Source organism: Pan troglodytes, chromosome 9 (genome assembly GCF_028858775.2).
Source record: "Pan troglodytes isolate AG18354 chromosome 9, NHGRI_mPanTro3-v2.0_pri, whole genome shotgun sequence".
Taxonomy (NCBI): domain Eukaryota; kingdom Metazoa; phylum Chordata; class Mammalia; order Primates; family Hominidae; genus Pan; species Pan troglodytes.
The window spans coordinates 111,157,106-111,181,107 of NC_072407.2; positions in this window are offsets into that span (position 1 = coordinate 111,157,106).

Consider the following 24,002-nt stretch of genomic DNA (forward strand, 5'->3'; position numbering starts at 1 on the left):
GAGCCTTGGAAGCCTCCTGGACTCTCTCATCTCACATTCATCCATCAGCTACTTTTATTGAGTCTTTCCTCAATAGAAATTTAGAATCCCACTATCTTCACTGCTTCTCTAATACTCTGGTCAGTCTCCTTTTCTCTAATTTGGATTCCTGCAGTTGTTTCCTCACTGGTATTCCCACTTCCACAGTCTCTTCTCAGTAAAGAAGCCAGGGTAATTTTATTATAGTGGAAGAAATTCAGTCATCATGCTTTCCTGCTTAAAACTCACAACACCCCATTTCACTCACAGTAGAAGTCAGTATCTTTATAATGGCCTGTGGGACCCATCTACATGATGTGGTTGTTATTCCTCTGAATTTATCTCCTACCCTCTTCATCTCTCACTGGGCTCCAGCCATACTGGCTTTCTCAATGTTACATGAATATTCTGGATCACTCCTGTTTTAGGGTCTTTGCATTGTCCGTTCCTTCTGCTTGAAATGGTCTTCCCACAGGGAGTTCTCTGGACACCAGAATGTTAATTTCTTCATCTTCTTCAAGCTTCCCTTTTCAATGAGGTCTTTCCTAACTATGCAATTCAAAATTTTACCTATCCCCTGTTTACATGCTTGCCACTACTTTTACTTGGTTCTACTTCTTTTCCCCCAAAGCCCTGGTCACTTTCTAGCATACTATACAGTTAATTTATTTATTAAATTTATTTTGTGCCTTTCCCTGGGAGAATACAAACTCTATTAGGGCAGAGATCCTTGTCTGTTTTCTTTACTACTATATGCAAAGTGTCAACTAGGCATGGTGGCTCACGCCTGTAATCCCAGCACTTTGGGAGGCTGAGGTGGGCGAATCATGAGGTCAAGAGATTGAGACCATCCTGGCCAACAGGGTGAAATCCCGTCTCTACTAAAAATACAAAAATGAGCTGGGCGTGGTGCTGCCTGCCTGTAATCCCAGCTACTCAGGAGGCTGAGGCAGGAGAATCACTTGAACTGGGGAGGCGGAGGTTGCAATGAGCCGAGATTGTGCCATTGCACTCCAGCCTAGGTAACAAGAGCAAAATACTGTCTCAAAAGAAAAAAGCTTTTCTCAACAACCTTTGCTTTCTGGTCAGAAAATTATAGATTCAGAAAGTTAGATAACTTGTTTAATCTCTTCCCACTCAATAAGGCTCTTGCAATAAGTATTCAGCACTTATTATGTGCTTATAGAATACTGTTAATGCTCCCAGAGTTAAATTTTAATAATAATCCTCAAGAAGAAAAGGGTAAAACAAAACAAAAACCCCAAAAACAAAAAACAAGTGATGAGGACTAATTCCATCATCCTAAGGAGAAGAGCTATTTTCGGTATGTGGGGTATGTGTAAGGTAGCAGTTGCAGCTAACATGAATGTTCTGGTTGGTGCTGTCTAATATTTCTAGTTGTTAATGAATAAACTGGATAAAATGCATTCTAGCATTCAACTCAGTCTCACATCTCCTTTAGTGAATGAGGGTTTCTCAGGCCTGAGTGGGACCTGGAACATAGAGACCCAATGTGGTTGGGACCTTTTGAGGTCCTGTTCATCTCCTGCTGATACCCCCTGACATAGGTGTATCTACTGTTTCCTAATCTACTGGTTTGAATAAGAACATGTGTGTTTGGGAGAGAAGGATGAGTTGTATCTATATTAACTGGAATTATTGTTAAGAAAGTTCATTTTTCTATGATTTTAACTTGATACATAATATTTGCACATGTTTTTATGGTGCACATGTGATGTTTTGTTACATGCATAGAAGGTATAATAATCAAGTCATGGTATTTAGGGTACCCATTACCTTGAGTCTTTATCATTTCTATGTGTTGGGAACATTTCCAGTCCTCTCCTCCAGCTATTTTTAAATATAAAATATATTGTTAACTATAATTACCCAGCCTTACTATCGAACATTAGAATTTCTTCCTTCTATGTTTGTATCTATTGACCAACCTCTCTTGATAAGATAGCTATAAATACATGAAAATATGAATTGTTTAAAAACCACATGGTTGTGAAGTTTTGGCCGAGTGCAGTGGCTCATGCCTGTAATCCCAGCATTTTGGGAGACCGAGCAGACAGATCACTTGAGGTCAGGAGTTCAAGACCAACCTGGCCAACATGGTGAAACCCCATCTCTACTAAAAATACAAAAATTAGCTGGGTGTGGTGGCACGTGTCTGTAATCCCAGCTACTTGAAAGGCTGAGGCGGGAGAATGGCTTGAACCTGGGAGGCAGAGGTTGCGGTGAACCGAGATCGTGCCACTGCACTCCAGCCTGGGCGACAGAACAAGATTCCATCTCAAACAAACAAAACAAAACAAAAAGCAAACCACATGGTTGTGAACTTTCTATTTGAACCCCATTTTATAGTTCCTACCAACTTGCCACATTCCTGCCTTATTGCTCTCCAGAACACGTTTCACCATCCCCTATCTACCTGTACAGAACATCTTCAAAAAATTGAAATAGAAGTAAGCAAGGATAGGGGAACATATGGTCTATTCTTTATGTTAATATTTGCAAAAGGGAGTAAAATGAGCTTCATAATAACTGAGCCCTTCCTTGGAATTATACCTCAATAAATATGCAGATAACCATTTTGTTGGCAATCAGCAAAGCTGAGGCAGTACACACGTGTCAGAAATCAAATGCATAAGACAGGCACTGAAATCATTCCTGAGCTTAGGGCAAGGCAAGTTCCCATGGTTGATTCCTATTGCCTCCAAGCTTTCAGACAGGAGAGAGAAGACCAAAATTCCTAAGGCACAGGTTGACCATCCCACCAGGGCCTGGAAAGTTTCTTTTCTATGTTCCACACACTCTGTGCTCATGGATTGGATCCTGGGAAATTGATTTCATCTCTTCCCCAGCTTCTTGATGATAATGGTCTTTTCATCTGAGCATTGGGTGAGTGATTGCAGTGACCCAGTTTGTTGTAATAACATGTGCATAACTGTATTGTGTGTTTTTACACTGCCTTAGGATATGGTAATGACTTTATTAGAACACAAGCGCTATTTTCTGAATTCTCTGCTGTGTGATTTGAGAATATTACCATGCTGTGTATGGACTTGCCTCAAGTACTACAGTTAAAAAAAAAAAAGCTTCCACTAAAATGTAATAACTCCAAAATGGAATGATGCTTTCTGAATCTGCTCCTTTTTAGTTCTGATCTTGATGACTTTTACTTATTAACGTGTACCTGTAAGAATTGCTCAGAGGCACTGAAGGTGTAAAATGTACAGAAAGCCAACTTTTACTGAATGCAATCTCCTTTGGTGGATATGGGTCAAATGAATCCTCTTAACCTCATTTGGTCAGATTGAAAAGGCCCTCCTGTCTCCTATTCCGTATCTTAGTGGTTTGATGGCTTATGTGGATAAAATACACAGACTGATATTATCTTAACACAATTTCAGGAGTCCCCAGCGTATTGGCAAAGACAGTAATGATTTAAAACCCCTCAGCTGCTGTATGATTAGCAATACTTATTCTGGGCCCCTTCTTCTAAGGTATCCTTTCTCTTTTGGGCCAGGCTCAGACTAGCGATTTGACAGCTGGCTTATTAGTTGCAGGATTTGAGTTGAAGGTTTAAATTGTTTATTGGTGACCTCTGGGTTCCAGTTACCTGCATCTTCACATCTTTCAACAGAGCAATTGTGCCCCCACAGGCTCTCAATCAGTGGTGGTAGTTGTGGATCTTTCTTTCTTCCTTCCCCTTGTATCTCCCTCACAGTCTATGTGGTCTGGGTAAAAACATACCATGAGAAACTTTGAGAGAAACAAAAAGCAAGCAAGTTTTTTAGTGTGTTAGGCAAATAGCACACCAAAGTATGCAAATGGTTGCAAATGAGATTTGGGGTTCAAATTCCGAAGCCATGGAGTAGTTGTAATTTATCCCAGAATGTGTTTTTTACCTTCTGTGGCTTTAGTCCAGTGGTATATTCTGTCCTGGGGGCATGAGGAGTGCTTCTGGGCTTCTGGTTATTTTAGATATTTCTATCCCTCACTCGTCCTGCCTTCTATCTCCTGGTTTCTGAAGTTGAAGATTTTTTGGATGGTCTGGTCCTTTGGGTCCTGCTGGGTGAAGTGTGGCAACTTGTGATATCAGGTGAGATTTGCCCAGAGGGAAGTGGAACTTTTCAGGGCAACTTGCTATGGGCAGACCATGTGTCTTAGGAGTAGAGCCTGTGTCTAGGCACATGTCAATGAGGGAAGAGGGAGAGGTTACACTGGGGTGTTGGGAGCATGGTGGTCAGTTATATCAGAATTAGGGGAAGAAAGGTGGGATTTATATTCTTATATAGTGAAAGTTGAAAGTGGAAATTATCATCTTGGGCTACTGTTCTTGCTGTAAAGAAGCCCATTGACATCTGGGCTGATCAAGACCAGAGCAGACCTCCAAATCTGTATCCCAAGGCTGTGTTATTCCTTTGCTTATTCACTTGTTTACTCATTTGTTTATCCATTCCATCCATTCTACTAATCCATTCATTCCAGGCTTTCACTTTGGCACTTTCGATATAGAGAAAAATGCCATAGTTTCCCCCTGGCCCCACCCTTGTATTTAATGGGAGAGACAGAGGGCACAGATGGGTTGGTGATGACAGCATGGTGTGATGTTGTGTTAAAGGAAAGCACAGTGCTGCATGGGGACACAGAAGGGGCGCATTCCACACAACCTTGGAAGTGAGGCCTTACCTGAGTCTTAGAGGATGAGGAAGGATAGCCTGGTAAAGAAGGAAGAAAAGGGTCTTCTGGGCAGTGGGGCTGTATCCTATGGTGAGGTCAAAGATGCTTTTTCAAAACTTTTTTTTCCTCCATCTTCAGACTGACAGGAGGAGGCCTGGTGTTGGCTGGGATAATGTTTCTTGCATGTTCACTGAACTCATCTGACAACTTAGAATCTTTTTTGCGCTGGGTGATTATTTAATTCTCTGGAAAATACCTGCAGCCCACTGCTCAATTGATTTCAGGGAAGATGGAGATGTGTGTGCTATATGGATAGAGCCTTCTCTAGGAATTCTGGTTTTCACTTTAAAGAACTCATAACAAACTTTATAATGAAATTGTTCTGGTTAAAAAGAATCCCTACTAGCTGATAAAAGCTTGAATAGTCTTTGGGATTTCCCTCTAAGATTTATTTTCGACTGAGAGAACTGAGGTCGGAAGATGACAGTTTACAATGGTGGTTGAAAGGGAATTGTTAAAGAAATGTTCTAGCAAAATGGAGTCAAACTCACTAGCCTGGTGCTATTCTTTGAAGTGAAGACCCAGCTTTGACCCTTTCAGACCGCAAGACTGTACCAACAGAGATTCACAACATCCAGTGTCTTATCATTTATCTTGCTCCCAAAGTAGACCATTCTTCCTTCTGCTTAGCCACATCTTATATTTTCACTTCTGGCTTTCTCAACATGCCAGAGAGAGTAAGAGGTATTACTAACACCACAAACAACAGATGCTCTTTCTGACAATTGGAAAAATTGCCAAAGGTAAAAGAAGCCTTTTCCAATATCACACTAAGGTATTGGAATGCTTTTTTCTTCCTTTTAATGAAACAAAAAAGAGAAAAAGAGGCCCTAGGGTTACACACTGCCAACTCTCAGCAAGCCCAGGATTTTAGCCATGAGAAAGCTATATTTCTTCTAAACTTGAAACTTGTGTTTTCATGAGGGTTAGTATTAAACACTAAGTGACAAGAGGGGGCAGTTGGGTGACAAGTGCCCAACTGAGGCCTGCTCTGAAAGTTCAGAGGTTCTGATTTTCAGACAGAGATGATTACTTCCTCAGATATCTGACGTATGTTTAGGCATGAGGAAACGGTCCAGATCAGAGAAACCTTTCTAATGAGCTAGGGGTAGCTATGTCCTGGTGGTGGTTTGAACAAAGAATTAAATGAACAGATGAGGGAGCTTTAAGTACATACAGAAGATTGGACCTATGACCTTGATCTCATGCACTTGAAGTTATTAAAAGGTTTATGGTGGGAATGGTAAAGTAGGGACATTAGCAGGAAGCATACTCATTGGTATCAAAAAGATTTGGATTTCAGATCTGTGTCTCCCACTTATGACCTGTTTGGTTTTAGACAAGATACTTAACCTCTCTGATTGTTCATTTTCTCTTATATAAAATGGAGATAATTAATTTCAAGATGAATATTAAAGACTAATTAACTAATATGAAGATAAAAAGAAGGAATGTATAAAAGTGCCTAGTATGGTACCTGACATTCAACAGAGAACACTTGAAATAATAGAAAAGATGAACCACAAGGCAAGACATGTGGGTAAGACAAGACCTGAAGCACAGGTGAGTGTCTTCACTTATGCCTAGGACAATGGAAAACCTTTGTAGGACCATACAGTTGAGCTCCCTCACTTCAAGGTCAATAACAATAAAATAAAAATAACAACAACAATAATGAATTTGGGTCATAGTAGGATCCTGATGCTGTTAAATGGTATGACCAGTGACACAAATGCTGTCCTACATCCATTTCTCTTTTTCCCTGTTTAGGTCCTGAGCTTTTGAAGCCTAATAAGTACTGCCCTTCTTTCAGAACTTAGGGTCTGAAATCTTATTAGAAATATGTAGGAAGTAGAGAAGTAGAACTAGCTAGTTTGTTTGTAGAACAGTCCCTGGACTCAACTCATCTACCCTGCAGAGAGCAGGCAAAGCCAGCTCTCTGGGCAGTGTATTCATCCACCAGTGTGCATGCCAGGGAAGAAAGGTCACAGATCACAGAGTGATTCCTGCCCATTAGGAAGCCATGACCCAGTAACTACAGCAGCTTCATCACTGGGAAACAGGGTAAGGGGAGGGGACTGAGAGTTTCTCCTCCCTACAGGAAGAATGGTAGCTAGCATTTACTGAATACCCATAGGCAGGCCTGTCTGGCTCCAAATCTCATGCTCTTAACTTCTCTGCTAGGAGGCACCAAAAAGGAAGGCAGTGCAACTTCTCAGATCTAAAAGACAAGAACATATGGCCAGGCATGGTGGCTCACACCTGTAATCCCAGCACTTTGGGCGGCTGAGGCAGGTGGATCACTTGAGTTCAGGAGTTCAAGACCAGCGTGACCAACATGGCAAAACCCTGTCTCTACCAAAAAATACAAAAACTAGCTGGGCATGGTAGTGCATGCCTGTAATCACAGCTACTTGGGAAACTGAATCAGGAGAATCACTTGAACTTAGGAGGCAGAGGTTGCAGTGAGCCAAGATCGCACCACTGCACTCCTGCCTGGGGGACAAGAGTAAAACTGTCTCAAAAAAAACAAAAACAAAAACAAAAACAAAAAAAAAAACAAGAACATGAATCCTTCTTTTTGAAAATTATCCTAGATATAGCATATATCAATGCCTTCTTTTCTCCTTATCATTTAAGTTTACAGAGTGTCCTTACTCATACCACACTTAACCTTGAGTGTTCTTGTTCCTGCTCAAGCTTTTTACACTTTGTCCAGCTTAGTAGATAAGTTACTTTATTTTCATCTTGGAAATCCACACTGAGAAATTTGCATCAGTTATCCTCTTCTTTATTAAAAATTGGCTTATATTGCAAGGTAAGCATTGTGTTCTCAGTGTACAGAATCAATTTCATTTACATGTTAATAGAGTTTGGTCTGGGTGATGCGATAAGATCTTTTTTAAGCAAACACAGGCACCCTGTTAGAATGCACCAGGGAGTCTAGTAAAACAGAATAAATCTAGCTATTTCATTAGATGCTTCTAATTTTATACTCATGATTCTAGAAAACTTTGCCATCCATGTCTTGTCTGAGGAGACATAGGACAAAAAACCTAGCTGGAGCACAGTGAATATATCTCTTGAAATGGGACCTCTGATTCTCTTCTGTGTACCTGCAGAAGAAGCCTGATGACTTGATGGAAGGGTTTTATAAACAGGAAAGACTTACCCTAATATTACTATTATTTCATTGATAGTTCAGCTCTATTCAGGGAATGTTTATTAATTGTTTTTATGTGCCTGGCATATTCTGGATATTTTGGAGAGTTAAAAATAATCACAGGACTTAGTTGTTTCTCTCAAAGAGGTCATAATTTACTGGGGATATCAGGGATTCATGAAAGAAATAAGCCAGAAAATTTAAGTGGTAATTAAATGTAGAAAATTTTAAAAAATATGTTTTGGAGAATAAACATATCAGAGGTGCAGTTTTCAACCACAGTATCATTATACACTTGTGTCACACTAAATTGTGAGATTTGTTGCGAGTAATTTTTTAGTAATAATAATTGAAGATGTGCAATTTGTGAATTATTTATTTTTCCTATGCATTACAATGAAGTCAGTGTAATTCCTAAAAGTATTACTTGTTTGCATGCTGAAATGCCTTCTTGAAGGAGAGAAAATCAGATAGGTTGGATCTCGCAAGCAGTAATTAGAGTGGCTTCCTGTTTAGGAGCTTGGGCCCCAGAGTCAGATATCCTGAGCTTAAATTTGAGTGTCCTCACTTTAACCTAACATTTTCTGAGACTCCCAGGTTTGTTATGAAGATTGAAGGAGATAAACCTGTGCAGCCATGAATACCTTGCTACATAGCAACCATCAGATGTTAGCCAGTGTCATGACTTAATTACAAACAACACTGTATATGTGGCTATTGTTTTAAGAGACCAGAAAAGGGAGCAAGCAATGTTATCCAGAGTTAAGAAGGAAAGCCTGAGAACAGGATCAGTGCAGAGAATGGTGCAAGTTTAGGAGTTCAGTTCCACTTTTGGCTGTGTATGCTCAGCTGCTTATTGTGCTAGCCCCCACACTGTGCCTGACTTCCTATTTTTCCCCACTATTGACAAGCCCACTTAGATTTTCTATTAGTTGTCCTTGGGATTTAGCTTGATACATATGTGATTGGATTGTTTGGCTTTGGGAAGGTGTGTAATGGCTTCTCTTTTTCTCTCTACTTCGAAGGAGAAAAACTTGACTCTCAATTCATGCTGCTATGCAGGACAGGTAAACCCTAAATTGGGGGCTTAACCCGAGAGGGTTCTTGGCTTCATCACGGAAAGAATTCAAAGGCAAGCTGGTGGTGGTAGACAGTAATGTGCTGAACAGTACTGCTTCTTGCAGAGCAGGATTAACTCATAGGCATATGTGCCCAGAGTAGGCAGCTCTTGGCAACTTTATTTATACTCAGGAACCCACTTTCAATTACATGTAAATTAAGGGGTGGGTCAATGGAAATTGATGGGTGGGCTATTTAGAATTTTCTAGGAAAGGAAGAGTAATTTCCTGGTTGTTGCCATGGAAAGGGGAGGTAACTTCTGGGTCATTGCCATGGCATTTGTAAAGTGTCATGGCGCTGGTGGGAGTATATTATGCTAATGAGCAATGAGGGCAGCCAGGGATCACTTTCATTGTCATCTGCTGGTTCTTGCTGGTTTCTTTGCTTCATCTTGTCTGGACCAGGTGCTGTTTTAGTCAGCAGGGTTGTGACCAGGAAACAAGTCTTGCCAGTCTCCTTCCTCACTACTATCATTTCTGTTCCTACATCAATGCAGGTTGGTCCCACCAAGTCAGGACCCAAACCCAAATGGGAACCTTTGTGTCATCCTCCAAACCTTTTATTTGTTTTTTTTTGTTCTTGGTCAACCCAATTCCCATTTTCAACAGCAACTCTTTCAAACCATCACCTCCCTTAAGTCCAGGACTTATACTCAGTCTTCTTTTTTAAAATAAAATAATTTTATTTTAAATATTTTAAAAATACATAAAAAGTAGAAATAATGAACTTCCATAAACTTATATTTATATTCAATAATTTTAAAGATTTTGTCATCTTTGCTCTTTCTTTTTTTCTATAATGAATTATTATTATTTTATTTTATTTATTTATTTATTTTTTTTTTTGAGACAGAGTCTCGCTTTGTCACCCAGGCTGGAGTGCAGTGACGTGATTTCGGCTCACTGCAAGCTCCACCTCCTGGGTTCACACCATTCTTCTGCCTCAGCCTCCCCAGCAGCGGGGACTACAGGCACCCACCACCATGCCCGGCTAATTTTTTGTGTTTTTAGTAGAGATGGGGTCTCACCATGTTAGCCAGGACGGTCTCGATCTCCTGACCTCGTGATCCACCCACCTTGGCCTCCCAAAGTGCTGGGATTATAGGCATGAGCCACCGCAGCCAGCCCTCTTTAATGAATTATTTTAAAACAAATCCCAGATAGCTCATTTCACACCTATATACTTAAAAAAGCGTCTCTAAAAATTATATACATTTTCTTACATAACCACAATGCTGTTGTTACACTTTACAAAATAAAAAATAGTCTTTTCTATTACCAACTACCCGGTCAATTATCAAAATTATGTTTATAGTTTGTTTTAATTAGAACCCACACAAGTCTCACAAATTATGTTGAGTTGTAAATGAAATTTCCTTTAAGCTAGATTAGTCTCCCTCCCTCCTTTTTAATCATGCCATTGACTTATTGAAGAGAAGACAACCATTCTTAGGAATGTTCCACATTATGAATTTATCTGTAAATATATGTGGATTTAACTTTGATGTTGCATTTGCATATAAGAGAAGGAAATGGTTTTTCGTTTATTTAAGTATACTTCCTTTGTCTTCAGTAGTGTTTTAAAATTTCCTTATGTAAACTTTGCACATTTCTTGCTAAGAGTATGCTTAGGTGGTTTACATTTTTAGATGGGAGACTTCTCTCCATATATTTGTTTCTCATAATATTTTCATATTTACTTATATGAAGGCTCTTGATTTCCATATGTTAATTTTCTATCCTGTTAATTTACCACATTTGCTGATTTTTTACAGTAGTTTTTATTGATTTCTTGAGTTTTAATAACATATAAACATTACTTAAAATTAGATCTGATTTTACCTCCCAATTGCTTTATCTTGTCTAATTCCATTGGCTAATTTTTTCAGTATCATGTTAAATAGTAGCGGTAATAGTAGACAACTTTGCATTGTTTCTTACAGCAATGGAAATACCTTAATGTTTCCCCATTATGTAAAATGCACACTTAATTGATTTTTATTTTGGTGATGAGTGTGTACGTATTTATGTATGATCAAAAATGTTGAATTTTTTTCCTTTTAATAATACCAATTTTTAAAAAAATTATACTTTAAGTTCTAGGGTACATGTGTACAATGTGCAGGTTTGTTACATATGTATACATGTGCCATGTTGGTGTGCTGCACCCATTAACTCGTCATTTACATTAGGTATTTATCTTAATGCTATCCCTCCCCCCTCCCCCCACCCCATGATAGGCCCCGGTGTGTGATGTTCCCTGCCCTGTGTGCAAGTGTTCTCACTGTTCACTTCCCACCTATGAGTGAGAACATGCAGTGTTTGGTTTTCTGTCCTTGTGATAGTTTGCTGAGAATGATGGTTTTCAGCTTCATCCATGTCCCTACAAAGGACATGAACTCATCCTTTTATATGGATGCATAGTATTCCATGGTGTATATGTGCCACATTTTCTTAATCCAGTCTATCATTGATGGGCATTTGGGTTGGTTCCAAGTTTTTGCTATTGTGAAGGGTGCCGCAATAAACATATGTGTACGTGTCTTTATAGTGGGATGATTTATAATCCTTTGGGTATATACCCAGTAATGGGATTCCTGGGTCAAATGGCAATTCTAGTTCTAGATCCTTGAGGAATCGCCACACTGTCTTTCGCAATGACTGAACTAGTTTACACTCCCACAAACAGTGTAAAAGTGTTCCTATTTCTCCACATCCTCTCCAGCACCTGTTGTTTCCTGACTTTTTAATGATTGCCATTCTAACTGGTGTGAGATGATATCTCATTGTGGTTTTGATTTGCATTTCTCTGACAACCAGTGATGATGAGCATTTTTTCATGTGTCTATAGGCTGCATAGATGTCTTCTTTTGAGAAGTGTCTGTTCATATCCTTCACCCACTTTTTGATGGGGTTGTTTGATTTTTTCTTGTAAATTTAAGTTCTTTTTAGATTCTGGATATTAGCCCTTTGTCAGATGGGTAGATTGCAAAAATTTTCTCCCATTCTGTAGGTTGCCTGTTCACTCTGATGGTAGTTTCTTTTGCTGTGCAGAAGCTCTTTAGTTTAATTAGATCCCATTTGTCTATTTTGGCTTTTGTTGCCATTGCTTTTGGTGTTTTAGTCATGATGTCCTTACCCATGCCTATGTCCTGAATGGTATTGCCTAGGTTTTCTTCTAGAGTTTTTATGGTTTTAGGTCTAACATTTAAGTCTTTAATCCATCTTGAATTAATTTTTGTATAAGGTGTAAGGAAGGGATGCAGTTTCAGCTTTCTACATATGGCTAGACTGTTTTCCCAACACTGTTTATTAAATAGGGAATCTATCGGGGGAAATTCAGCGGATATTGGGCAAAATTCACCCTCGATATTTCACATACGTTCTTTTCTATTTTCCCTAAGTGTCGGACAGTCTGAGAAATAAAGGGAAAGAGTACAAAAGAGAGAAATTTTAAAGCTGGGTGTCCAGGGGAGACATCACATGTCGGCAGGTTCCGTGATGCCCCCTGAGGCTCAAAACCAGCAAGTTTTTATTAGCGATTTTCAAAAGGGGAGGGAGTGTATGAATAAGGTGTGGGTCACAGAGATCACATGCTTCCAAGGTAATAATATATCACAAGGCAAATGGAGGCAGGGCGAGATCACAGGACTACAGGACCAGGGCGAAATTAAAATGCTAATGAAGTTTCAGGCAGGCATTGTCATTGATAACATCTTAACAGGAAACAGGGTTTGAGCGTAGACAACCGGTCTGACCAAAATTTATTAGGCGGGAATTTCCTCATCCTAATAAGCCTGGGAGTGCTACGGGAGACTGGGGCTTATTTCATCCCTACAGCTGCAACCAGAAAAGACGGCCGCCCCTGAAGCGGCCCTTTCAGAGGCGTACCCTCAGGGATGCATTTTCTTTCTCAGGGATGTTTCTTGCTGAGAAAAAGAACTCAGTGATACTTCTTCCATTTGCTTTCGAAAGAAGAGAAATATGGCTCTGTTTCGCCCGGCTCACTGGCAGTCAGAGTTTACAGTTATCTCTCTTATTCCCTGAACATTGCTGTTACCATTTTCTTTTTTCAAGGTGCCCAGATTTCATAATGGTCAAACACACATGCTCTACAAACAATTTCTGCAGTTAACACAATGATCACAGGGTCCTGAGACATCATACATCCTCCTCAGGTTACGAAGATGATGGGATTAAGAGATTAAAGTAAAGACAGGCATAGGAAATCACAAGGCTATTGACTGGGGAAGTGATAAGTGTCCATGAAATCTTCACAATTTATGTTCAGAGATTGCAGTAAAGACAGGTGTAAGAAATTATAACAGTATTAATTTGGGGAACTAATAAATGTCCACGAAATCTTCACAATCCACGTTCTTCTGCCATGACTTCAGCCAGTCCCTCTGTTTGGGATCCCTGACTTCCTGCAACAGGAATCCTTTCCCCATTTCTTTTTTCTGTCAGGTTTGCCAAAGATCAGATGGTTGTAGATGTGTGGTGTCATTTCTGAGCCCTCTGTTCTGTTCCATTGGTCTGTATATCTGTTTTGGTACCAGATGTTGTTTTGGTTACTGTAGCCTTATAGTATAGTTTGAAGTCAGATAGCATGATGCCTCTAGCTTTGTTCTTTTGGCTTAGGGTTGACTTGGCGATGCGGGCTCTTTTTTGGTTCCATATGAAATTTAAAGTAGTTTTTTCCAATTCTGGGAAGAAAGTCATTGGTAGCTTGATGGGGATGGCATTGAATCTATAAATTACCTTGGGCAGTATGGCCATTTTCCCAATACTGATTCTTCCTATCCATGAACATGGAATGTTCTTCCATTTCTTTGTGTCCTCTTTTATTTCATTGAGCAGTGGTTTGTAGTTCTCCTTGAAGAGGTCCTTCACATCCCTTGTAAGTTGGATTCCTAGGTATTTTATTCTCTTTGAAGCAATTGTGAATGGGAGTTCACTCATGATTTGGCTCTCTGTTTGTCTGTTATTGGTATATAGGAATGCTTGTGATTTTTGCACATTGATTTTGTATCCTGAGACTTTGCTGAAGTTGCTTATCAGCTTAAGGAGATTTGGGGCTGAGATGATGGGGTTCTCTAAATATACAATCATATCATCTGCAAACAGGGACAATTTTATTTCTTCTTTTCCTAATTGAATATCTTTATTTCTTTCTCCTGCCTGATTGCCCTGGCCAGAACTTCCAACACTATGTTGAATAGGAGTGGTGAGAGAGGGCATCCCTGTCTTGTGCCACTTTTCAAAGAGAATGCTTCCAGTTTTTGGCCATTCAGTATGATATTGGCTGTGGGTTTGTCATAGATAGATCTTACTATGTTGAGATACGTCCCATTAATACCTAGTTTATTGAGTTTTTAGCATGAAGGGCTGTTGAATTTTGTCAAAGGCCTTTTCTGCATCTATTGAGATAATCATGTGGTTTTTTCTTTGATTCTGTTTATGTGATGGATTACGTTTATTGATTTGCATATGTTGAACCAGCCTTGCATCCCAGGGATGAAGCCCACTTGATTGTGGTGGATAAGCTTTTTGATGTGCTGTGGATTTGGTTTGCCAGTATTCTATTGAGGATTTTTGCATTCATGTTCATCAGGGATATTGGTTTAAAATTCTCTTTTTTGGTTGTGTCTCTGCCAGGCTTTGGTATCAGGATGATGCTGGCCTCATAAAATGAGTTAGGGAGGATTCCCTCTTTTTCTATTGATTGGAATAGTTTCAGAAGGTATGGTACCAGCTCCTCTTTGTACCTCTGGTAGAATTCGGCTGTGAATCCATCTGGTCCTGGAGTTTTTTGGTTGGTCGGCTATTAATTATTGCCTCAATTTCAGAGCCTGTTATTGGTCTATTCAGGGATTCAACTTCTTCCTGGTTTAGTCTTGGGAATGTGTGTGTGTCTAGGAATTTATCCATTTCTTCTAGATTTTCTAGTTTATTTGTGTAGAGGTGTTTACAGTATTCTCTGATGGTAGTTTGTATTTCTGTGGATCGATGGTGATATCCCCTTTATCATTTTTTATTGCATCTATTTGATTCTTCTCTCTTTTCTTCTTTATTAGTCTTGATAGCAGTCTGTCTATTTTGTTGATCTCTTCAAAAACCAGCTCCTGGATTCATTGATTTTTTTTTGAAGGTTTTTTTGTGTCTCTATCTCCTTCAGTTCTGATCTGATCTTAGTTATTTCCTGCCTTCTGCTAGCTTTTGAATGTGTTTGCTCTTGCTTCTCTAGTTCTAATTGTGATGTTAGGGTGTCCATTTTAGATCTTCCCTGCTTTCTCTTGTGGGCATTTAGTGCTATAAGTTTCCCTCTAGACACTGCTTTAAATGTGTCCCAGAGATTCTGATATGTTGTGTCTTTGTTCTCATTGGTTTCAAAGAACATCTTTATTTTTGCCTTCATTTCGTTATGTACCATAGTCATTCAGGAGCAGGTTGTTCAGTTTCCATGTAGTTGAGTGCTTTTGAATGAGTTTCTTAATCCTGAGTTCTAGTTTGATTGCACTGGGGTCTGAGAGATAGTTTGTTGTGATTTCTGTTCTTTTAGATTTGCTGAGGAGTGCCAACTATGTGGTCAATTTTGGAATAAGTGTGATGTGGTGCTGAAAAGAATGTATATTCTGTTGATTTGGGGTGGAGAGTTCTGTAGATGTCTATTAGGTCTGCTTGGTGCAGAGCTGAGTTCAAGTCCTGGATATCCTTGTTAACCTTCCGTCTCATGGATCTGTCTAATATTGACAGTGGGGTGTTAAAGTCTTCCATTATTATTGTATGGGAGTCTAAACCTCTTTGTAGGTCTCTAAGGATTTGCCTTATGAATCTGGGTGCTCCTGTTGGGTGCATATATATTTAGGATAGTTAGCTCTTCTTGTTGAATTGATCCCTTTACAATTATGTAATGGCCTTCTTTGCCTCTTTTGATCTTTGTTGGTTTAAAGTCTGTTTTATCAGAGACTAGGATTCCAACCCCTGCCTTTTTTTGTTTTCCATTTGCTTTGTAGATCTTCTTCCATTCCTTTATTTTGAGCCTATGTGTGTCTCTGCACATGAGATGGGTCTCCTGAATACAGCACACTGATGGGTCTTGACTCGTTATCCAATTTGCCAGTCTGTGTATTTTAATTGGTGCATTTAGCCCATTTACATTTAAGGTTAATATTGTTATGTGTGAACTTGATCCTGTCATTATGATGTTAGCTGGTTATTTTGCTCGTTAGTTGATGCAGTTTCTTCCTAGCCTTGATGGTCTTTACAATTTGGCATGTTTTTGTAGTGGCTGGTACCGGTTGTTCCTTTCCATGTTTAGTGCTTCCTTCAGGAGCTCTTGTAAGGCAGGCCTGGTGGTGACAAAATCTCTCAGCATTTGCTTGTCTTTAAAGGATTTTATTTCTTCTTCACTTATGAAGCTTCGTTTGGCTGGATATGAAATTCTGGGTTGAAAATTCTTTTCTTTAAGTTGAATATTGGTCCCCACTCTCTTCTGGCCTGTAGAGTTTCTGCCGAGCAATCTGCTATTAGTCTGATGGGTTTCCCTTTGTGGGTAACCCGACCTTTCTCTCTGGCTTCCCTTAACATTTTTTCCTTCATTTCAACCTTGGTGAATCTGACAATTATGTGTCTTGGGGTTGCTCTTCTCGAGGAGTAACGTTGTGGTGTTCTCTGTATTTCCTGAATTTGAATGTTGGCCTGTCTTGCTAGGTTGGGGAAGTTCTCCTGGATAATATCCTGAAGAGTGTTTTGCAACTTGGTTCCATTCTGCCTGTCACTTTCAGGTACACCAATCAGACATAGATTTGGTCTTTTCACATAGTCCCATATTTCTTGGAGGTTTTGTTCATTTCTTTTTACTCTTTTCTCTAAACTTTTCTCACTTCATTTCATTCATTTGATTTTCAATCACTGATACCCTTTCTTCCACTTGATCGAATCAGCTACTGAAGCTTGTGCGTGTGTCACGTAGTTCTCGTGCCATGGTTTTCAGCTCCATCAGGTCATTTAAGGTCTTCTCTACACTGTTTATTCTAGTTAGCCATTTGTCTAATATTTTTCAAGGTTTTTAGCTTCCTTGTGATGGGATCGAAGATCCTCCTTTAGCTCAGAGAAGTTTGTTATTACTGACCTTCTGAAGCCTACTTCTGTCAACTCATCAAAGTCATTCTCCATGCAGCTTTGTTCCATTGCTGGTGAGGAGCTGTGATCCTTTGGAGGAGAAGAGGAGCTCTAGTTTTTAGAATTTTCAGCTTTTCTGCTTTTCTCCCCATCTTTGTGGTTTTATCTACCTTTGCTCTTTGACGTTGGTGACCTACAGATGGGGTTTTGGTGTGGATGTCCTTTTTGTTGATGTTGATGCTGTTCCTTTCTGTTTGTTAGTTTTCCTTCTAACAGTTAGGACCCTTAGGTGCAGGTCTGTTGGAGTTTGCTAGAGGTCCACTCCAGACCCTGTTTGCCTGGGTATCACCAGCGGAGGCTGCAGCACAGCAAACATTGCTACCTGATCCTTCATCTGGAAGCTTTGTCTCAGGGGGCACCTGGCTCTATGAGGTGTCAGTGGGCCCCTACTGGGAGGTGTCTCCCAGTTAGGCTACACAGGGGTCAGCAACCCACTTGAGAAGGCAGTCTGTCCATTCTCAGAGCTCAAACTCCATGCTAGGAGAACCACTGCTCTCTTCAGAGCTGTCAGATGCAACATTTAAGTCTGCAGAAGTTTCTGCTGCCTTTTGTTCAGCTATGCCCTGCCCCTGGAGGTTGAGTCTACAGAGGCACATAGGCCTCGTTGAGCTGTGGTGGGCTCCACCTAGTTTGAGCTTTGTTTACCTACTCAAGCCTCAGCAATGGCAGACGCCCCTTCCCCAGCCCAGGCTGCCACCTCGCAGTTGAATCTTGGACTGCTGCACTAGCAGTGAGCGAGGCTCCATGGGTGTGGGACCCACTGAGCCAGACATGGGATATAATCTCTTGTTGTGCCATTTGCTAAGACTGTTGGAAAAGTGTAGTATTATGGTGGGAATGTCCTGGTTTTCCAGGTACTTTCATGGCTTCCCTTGGCTGGGAAAGGGAAATCCCTGGACCCCTTGCGCTTCCTGGGTGAAACCTTGCCCCATCCTGCTTCAACTCACCCTCTGGGCTGCACCCACTGTCCAACCAGTCCAATGAGATGAACCAGGTACCTCAGTTGGAAATTCAGAAATCACCCATCTTCTGCATCGATCATGCTGGAAGCTGAAGACCGGAGCTGTTCCATTTTCAATATTGAATTTTTAAAAAGGCTTTTTTGCCATTTTTAGAGATGGTCATATGAACTTTCACTTTTGATTGACTACTGTGATGAATTATTTTAATGGATTTCCTTATACTGAATCATTTTGCATTTCAAGAATAAACTGTATTTGATCATGATATAATTTCTTTCAATATGACATTCTATTTTTAATATTTTACATATAACTTTTATATCTTTTTTAGGTGAGAATGATATATAGCTTTTTAAAATGTAATCTTTATGTGGATTTTGTCTTTTATATTTTATATAAAAATTTGAATAATTTTCCTTTCTTTTCTATGATACAGAACGACTTAAGTATCAGTTGGGCCATCTGATTTTTATCTGTTTGGTAGTAATGCACTATAAAATCATCTGGGCCTGAGGCTGTTGTGAAGAATAAATTTTGAAAACTCTCTTAGCTTCTTGTGTGATAATTAACTTCTTAGAACTTTCTGTCTCAAGTTTTTATTTTGACCAAAGTTACCCATTTCATCAAGGTTTTAAATTACAGTCATGAAATTACATACATCCCCATATGAATTACAGGGATGCATTTTAAGAATTATGTTGTTAGGTTATTTCATTATTGTGCAACATCATACAATGTAATTATACAAACTTAGATGTATAGCCCATTGCACACTAGGTTATATGATATAGCCTATTGCTCCTAGGCTACAGACCTGTATGCATCTTATGCTACTGAATATTATAGGCAATCATAACACAATGGTAAGTATTTATATATTTAAACATGGAAAAGGTACAGTAAAATTGGATATTATATTCCTATAGGACCACTGTCATATTTGTGAAACATTATGTAGCATATGACTGTATTTGCATAGAATTGTTCCAATTTAATTATATAGATTAAAAAAATCTTGATGGTTATTTTTTCTTTGTCATATTCATTTTGTGTATTTTTACTTTCTACCTGTTTACTAAAGACATAAGTTAACTAGAGGTTTGTCCATTTTACTAATATTTTTTAAAGGACAAGATTGTTTCCCTTCCTTTCTTCCTTCCTTCCCTTTTCTTCCCTCCTCTTCTCCCTCCCTCCCTCCCTTCTGTCCATCTGTCCTTTTCTCCGTCCTTTTTTCCTTCCTTTTTTCCTTGTTCCTTCCTTTTTTACTTCCTTCCTTTTTTCCTTCCTTCCTTCCTTCCTATACTTTAAGTTCTGGGGTACATTTGCAGAACGTGCAGGTTTGTTACAAAGGTATACATGTGCCATGGTGGTTTGCTGCTCCCATAAACCCGTCATCTACATTAGGTATTTGTCCTAATGCTATCCATCCCCTAGCCCCCTGCCCCCTGCCCCCCTGACAGGCCCCAGTGTGTGATGTTCCCCTCCCTGTGTTCATGTGTTCTCATTGATCAACTCCCACTTATGAGTGAGAACATGCAGTGTTTGGTTTTCTTTTCTTTCTCTCTCTCCTTTCTTTCTTTTCCTCTCCTTTCTTTTTCTTTCTTTCTCTTTCCTTTATTTCTTTCTCTCCCTTCCCCCATTCCCTCCCTCCCTCCTTCTTTCTTTCTCCCTTCTCCCTCCCTCCCTTCCTTCCTTCTTCTCTTCCTTCCTTCCTTCCTTCTTCCCTTCCTTCATTCCTTCCTCTTTCTCTCTCTCTTTTCTCTCTTTCTCCAGTCTTTCTATCCTTCTTAGTGCTATGTTTCTTTTTTTACTATTTTCTCATTTATTTTTGCTTTTATCTTTAGTAATTCTACTTTACTTCAATATTCTTTGTAATTTTCACCACTTTTGGAGTGGGGTCTGTTTTCACTTTTATTGATATAAAAAATGAAATTTATAAATTTTTATTTAAGCATTTACTTTAGCTGTATCCCCTAGATACAATATATTGTATTGTATTCTTCATTGCTTTCAGAAATTCTGCAATTACTTTTTATATTTACTCCTTGACACAAGATTTGAGTGAAGTTTTCTTTTTTTTAATAATTCCAGGTGGAAGGACTTCTAAAAGATTTTATTATTAATTTCTAGTTTTATTGCTCTGTGGTCAGAATATACTATTTTTATTTTTTATTTATTGCATTCTGGTCGGAATATACCATTTGTATTTTTTATGTTTTGGAATTCATTGTTTCTTTTAACTTCTCTGTGGCCTAATATATTGTTAATTTTATAAATGTTCCATGTGTACTCTGAAAGAAAGTACACCTCTATTATTGGAAAACAGTTTCCAAACATATCAATAAGATCTACATTGTTGCAGATAAATCTTATTCTACAATATAGAATATTGTTTAGATATTGCATATTATTACTAATCACTTTATCTACTTGATGTATCTGGTTTTGTAAGAAGCCAATATAAGAATAATTTTCTTTTATTAGGTGAGTTAAGTTCACTTGCATTTATTGACATTATGGATGTATTTGATACTGTTTTATGTTGGATTTACTTTAAACTCATGTTTTTCATTAACCTTTTTTGTTTTATTTGAAATTTATTTTTTGTTAAAAGAGACACATTTTTACTTTTGCATAATACTGTTACTGACCTCTTATTTAGATATAACCCAATGATGTCCCACTATGACCAACACTGAGGTTAAGATCTCTTTCTTCTTTTCTTTACTGCCTCTCCCTTATAATCCAATTTTATATTCTAGTATTATCTTAATGTTACTTTTTATAGTCTTAAGTATTCTAACCTTTTACTGTTTGATTTGTCAGCTTTAAGACACACACACACACACACGCACACTCACACACACACACGCACACCAGTTAATACCTGTATAATAATCAGAAGGCTTACTTTCCATTTACCCTTAATTTTCTCAGTTTTGTCATTTTTAGTTTTTCATAATCTTAGAGCATATACCTTTTCAAACTATTGTAATACACATACCTCTATCCTTTAGTCTTATTTATATAGATAATTATATTTAATGCTTACTCCTCAAACATTATGTTAAAATTTTTTCAATTATTTTGTGGCTGTCTGAAGCTTATTCTTAGCAAATTCCTCAAGATAGGCTCATACAAACAATATGCCCTAAGCTCTCCCATGTTTATGACCTCTATGTTGAAGGAATTTGGGATGGATTTTCAACCCTAGTTTGCGTTTTCATTCTTTGACTATTTTAAATGTGCCACATTGTTTCCTAGCATGAAATATTGCTGTTAAGATGTTTAATCTAACTTGATGATCTTTCCCTATAAATGACTTAGACTTTCCCTCCCAAGATACTAAAAAGGTTCTTTTTTATATTTAAAGGCCAATATTTTCACTAGCAAATGACTTTGTGCTGACAATTCTGGGTCAATTTACCATGGCAACAGTGTGCTTGTTCATTATATAGATACAAGTTTTCTTTTACTCTAGGGAAAGTTTTTTGAAGTATAGTTTCAAACATTTATCTTTAATACATTTCTTTTTGTTTTTCTTTTTTTGGTGGGGAGGACAAATTGGTGTCTGTTGGGCCTTCCTTGCTTATATTCTATGTCACTTTTTCTTGAGCCATTTAAAAAATCTTTGATATTTTGTGACTTATTTATTATTGTTGTTATTATTAATTTATTTTCTTTTGTTCTGTATTTCTCTAAACATACTTTCTTTGATGTTTATTCACTCTTGTATTCCTTTAATTTAATCTTAGGTTCTGAATTTTTTTTTTCTAATTCTTTTCTGAAATGTCAATTCCTGCTTGATGTATTCCTCTTGTCTAGTCATGTGATACCTGAGCTTTTCCAATTTTTTGATTTGTGCCATTGTTTCCAAGCTTCAATACTTCTCAAAATTGTGGTTACCTCATTTTGAAACATTTGGATAAAGTTGTCTGCTTCGTGGTCACATTTTAAGATGTATTTAATTATTTGTCAAAGTGTTATAAGGCTCCTTTTCAACTTCTTTTTTCCATGCAATAATTCAGTATGGGTTATTATTTCGTTGCTGTTATTATACTTGTTTAAATAACTTTAGTGTTCTTAGAGTATTATATTAGAAGGAAATACGTATGGAAGAAGTGAGCTATGTTAATTTTTTTTTCTGGGCTTACAGTTTAAGCATTCCCTCGTATGTGGTTACCATGAAAAACACAAAATATGGCCTCTCTCTGAGCTGAGTTTGTTTGAGAAAAATGTTCTAGCTCCAGCCTTTGTGCTCTGTTCACCTTACATTCTCTGGGGTGTGCTCACCTTTGGAAGCTGCACTTGGCTGTTAAAGTACTTTCTGGGTTTGGGTCCTCTGGGCCTCCTGTATAAACCTTCTCTGTTATTCTCAGTCTTTCTGCTGTCCTCAGTTTGGTTCCTGTTCCCAGTGGCTTTTCTTCAGGGTAGAATCAGTTTATCTGGAAATATTTGCTGAATCATTCTGAGGTTAGAGAACCACACACATCTTGTTTTTCCTGTGTCTGGGGGCAAACTTTATGCTCATTTGCAACCATAGAGCCTCTAGGGATGTTATTTTTGTCACGTTCCTAGATCTATGTGCTAAGGTTTCTCCCAGAGTAGGGTGCTCTCCTTTGCAGGTCAATTTTTGGGGCAATTTTTAAATTTCCCCAATTTGGAGAGTCAGTTGGTAATCTCCTTTTCTTCCGTGCCTTCCTGGCCACACTGCTGAAAATCCCAAGCAGGCTATTGTTGTTGGTAGTTCGGTAGCACTCAACCGGCTCCTGGGCCTGTGAGGGTTTTCTGTCATGAGGTTTTCTTGATAATACCCTCTAGATATTTTCTCCCTTTGCTATCAAGGTTGATCTATTTGGTTTGTTGGTGGTGTTTTTGGGACACTGAAAAACTACACCATCACCATGATCATGTTGTTCTCTTTTGCCTTCTATTAAATGAACTTGCTTCCTACTTTAACAAGAAATTGAAATCATTATATATTTCATCTCTAAACTTTCTTCCTACTTCCCCATATATAAAAATGTACCTATATCCAGATCTATTTTTTTTTTTTTTGAGACAGAGTCTCACTCTGTCGCCCAGGCTGGAGTGCAGTGGCACAATCTTGGCTCACTGCAAGCTTTGCCTCCCGGGTTCGTGCCATTCTCCTGCCTCAGCCTCCTGAGTAGCTGGGACTACAGGTGCCCACCACCATGCCTGGCAAATTTTTTTTTTTTATTTTTATTTTTAGTAGAGATGGGGTTTCACCGTGTTAGCCAGGATGGTCTCGATCTCCTGACCTCATGATCCACCCGCCTCAGCCTCCCAAAGTGCTGGGATTACAGGCGTGAGCCACCGCACCCAGCCCAGATCTATCTTTATTATCTTTTCAGACTGAAGAAAATGGTCTAAGTATAACACGTGGGCAGGCCTGACAATGCTATCTGTAGCTTTGATTATCTCTCTTCTCACTATTTCTGGGAACTTACTCTGTTGAAAATCCCCTGTTCTCTCCTTTATATGCAGCCTCTCTTTTTCCTAAATCCTCCTCCTTAGCCCATAAACATGATCATCTTAAAAAAATCTTTCTTTGACACTATCCCTTCAAGATACCATCTAGTATCTCTTTTTACCTAAACGTTGATGAGTCAGTCTTTATTTCTCACCTCCCAATTACTGTAACTCACTGCAAACTGCCTCTCATTCTCTCCATTAAAAAAAAAAATCAAACTTGTTATAGTCATCAAGAAATTACTACTTGCAGATTCAGTGGACACCTCCAGATTTATCATATTTGACCTCACTGTTATAGAGTGTTATATA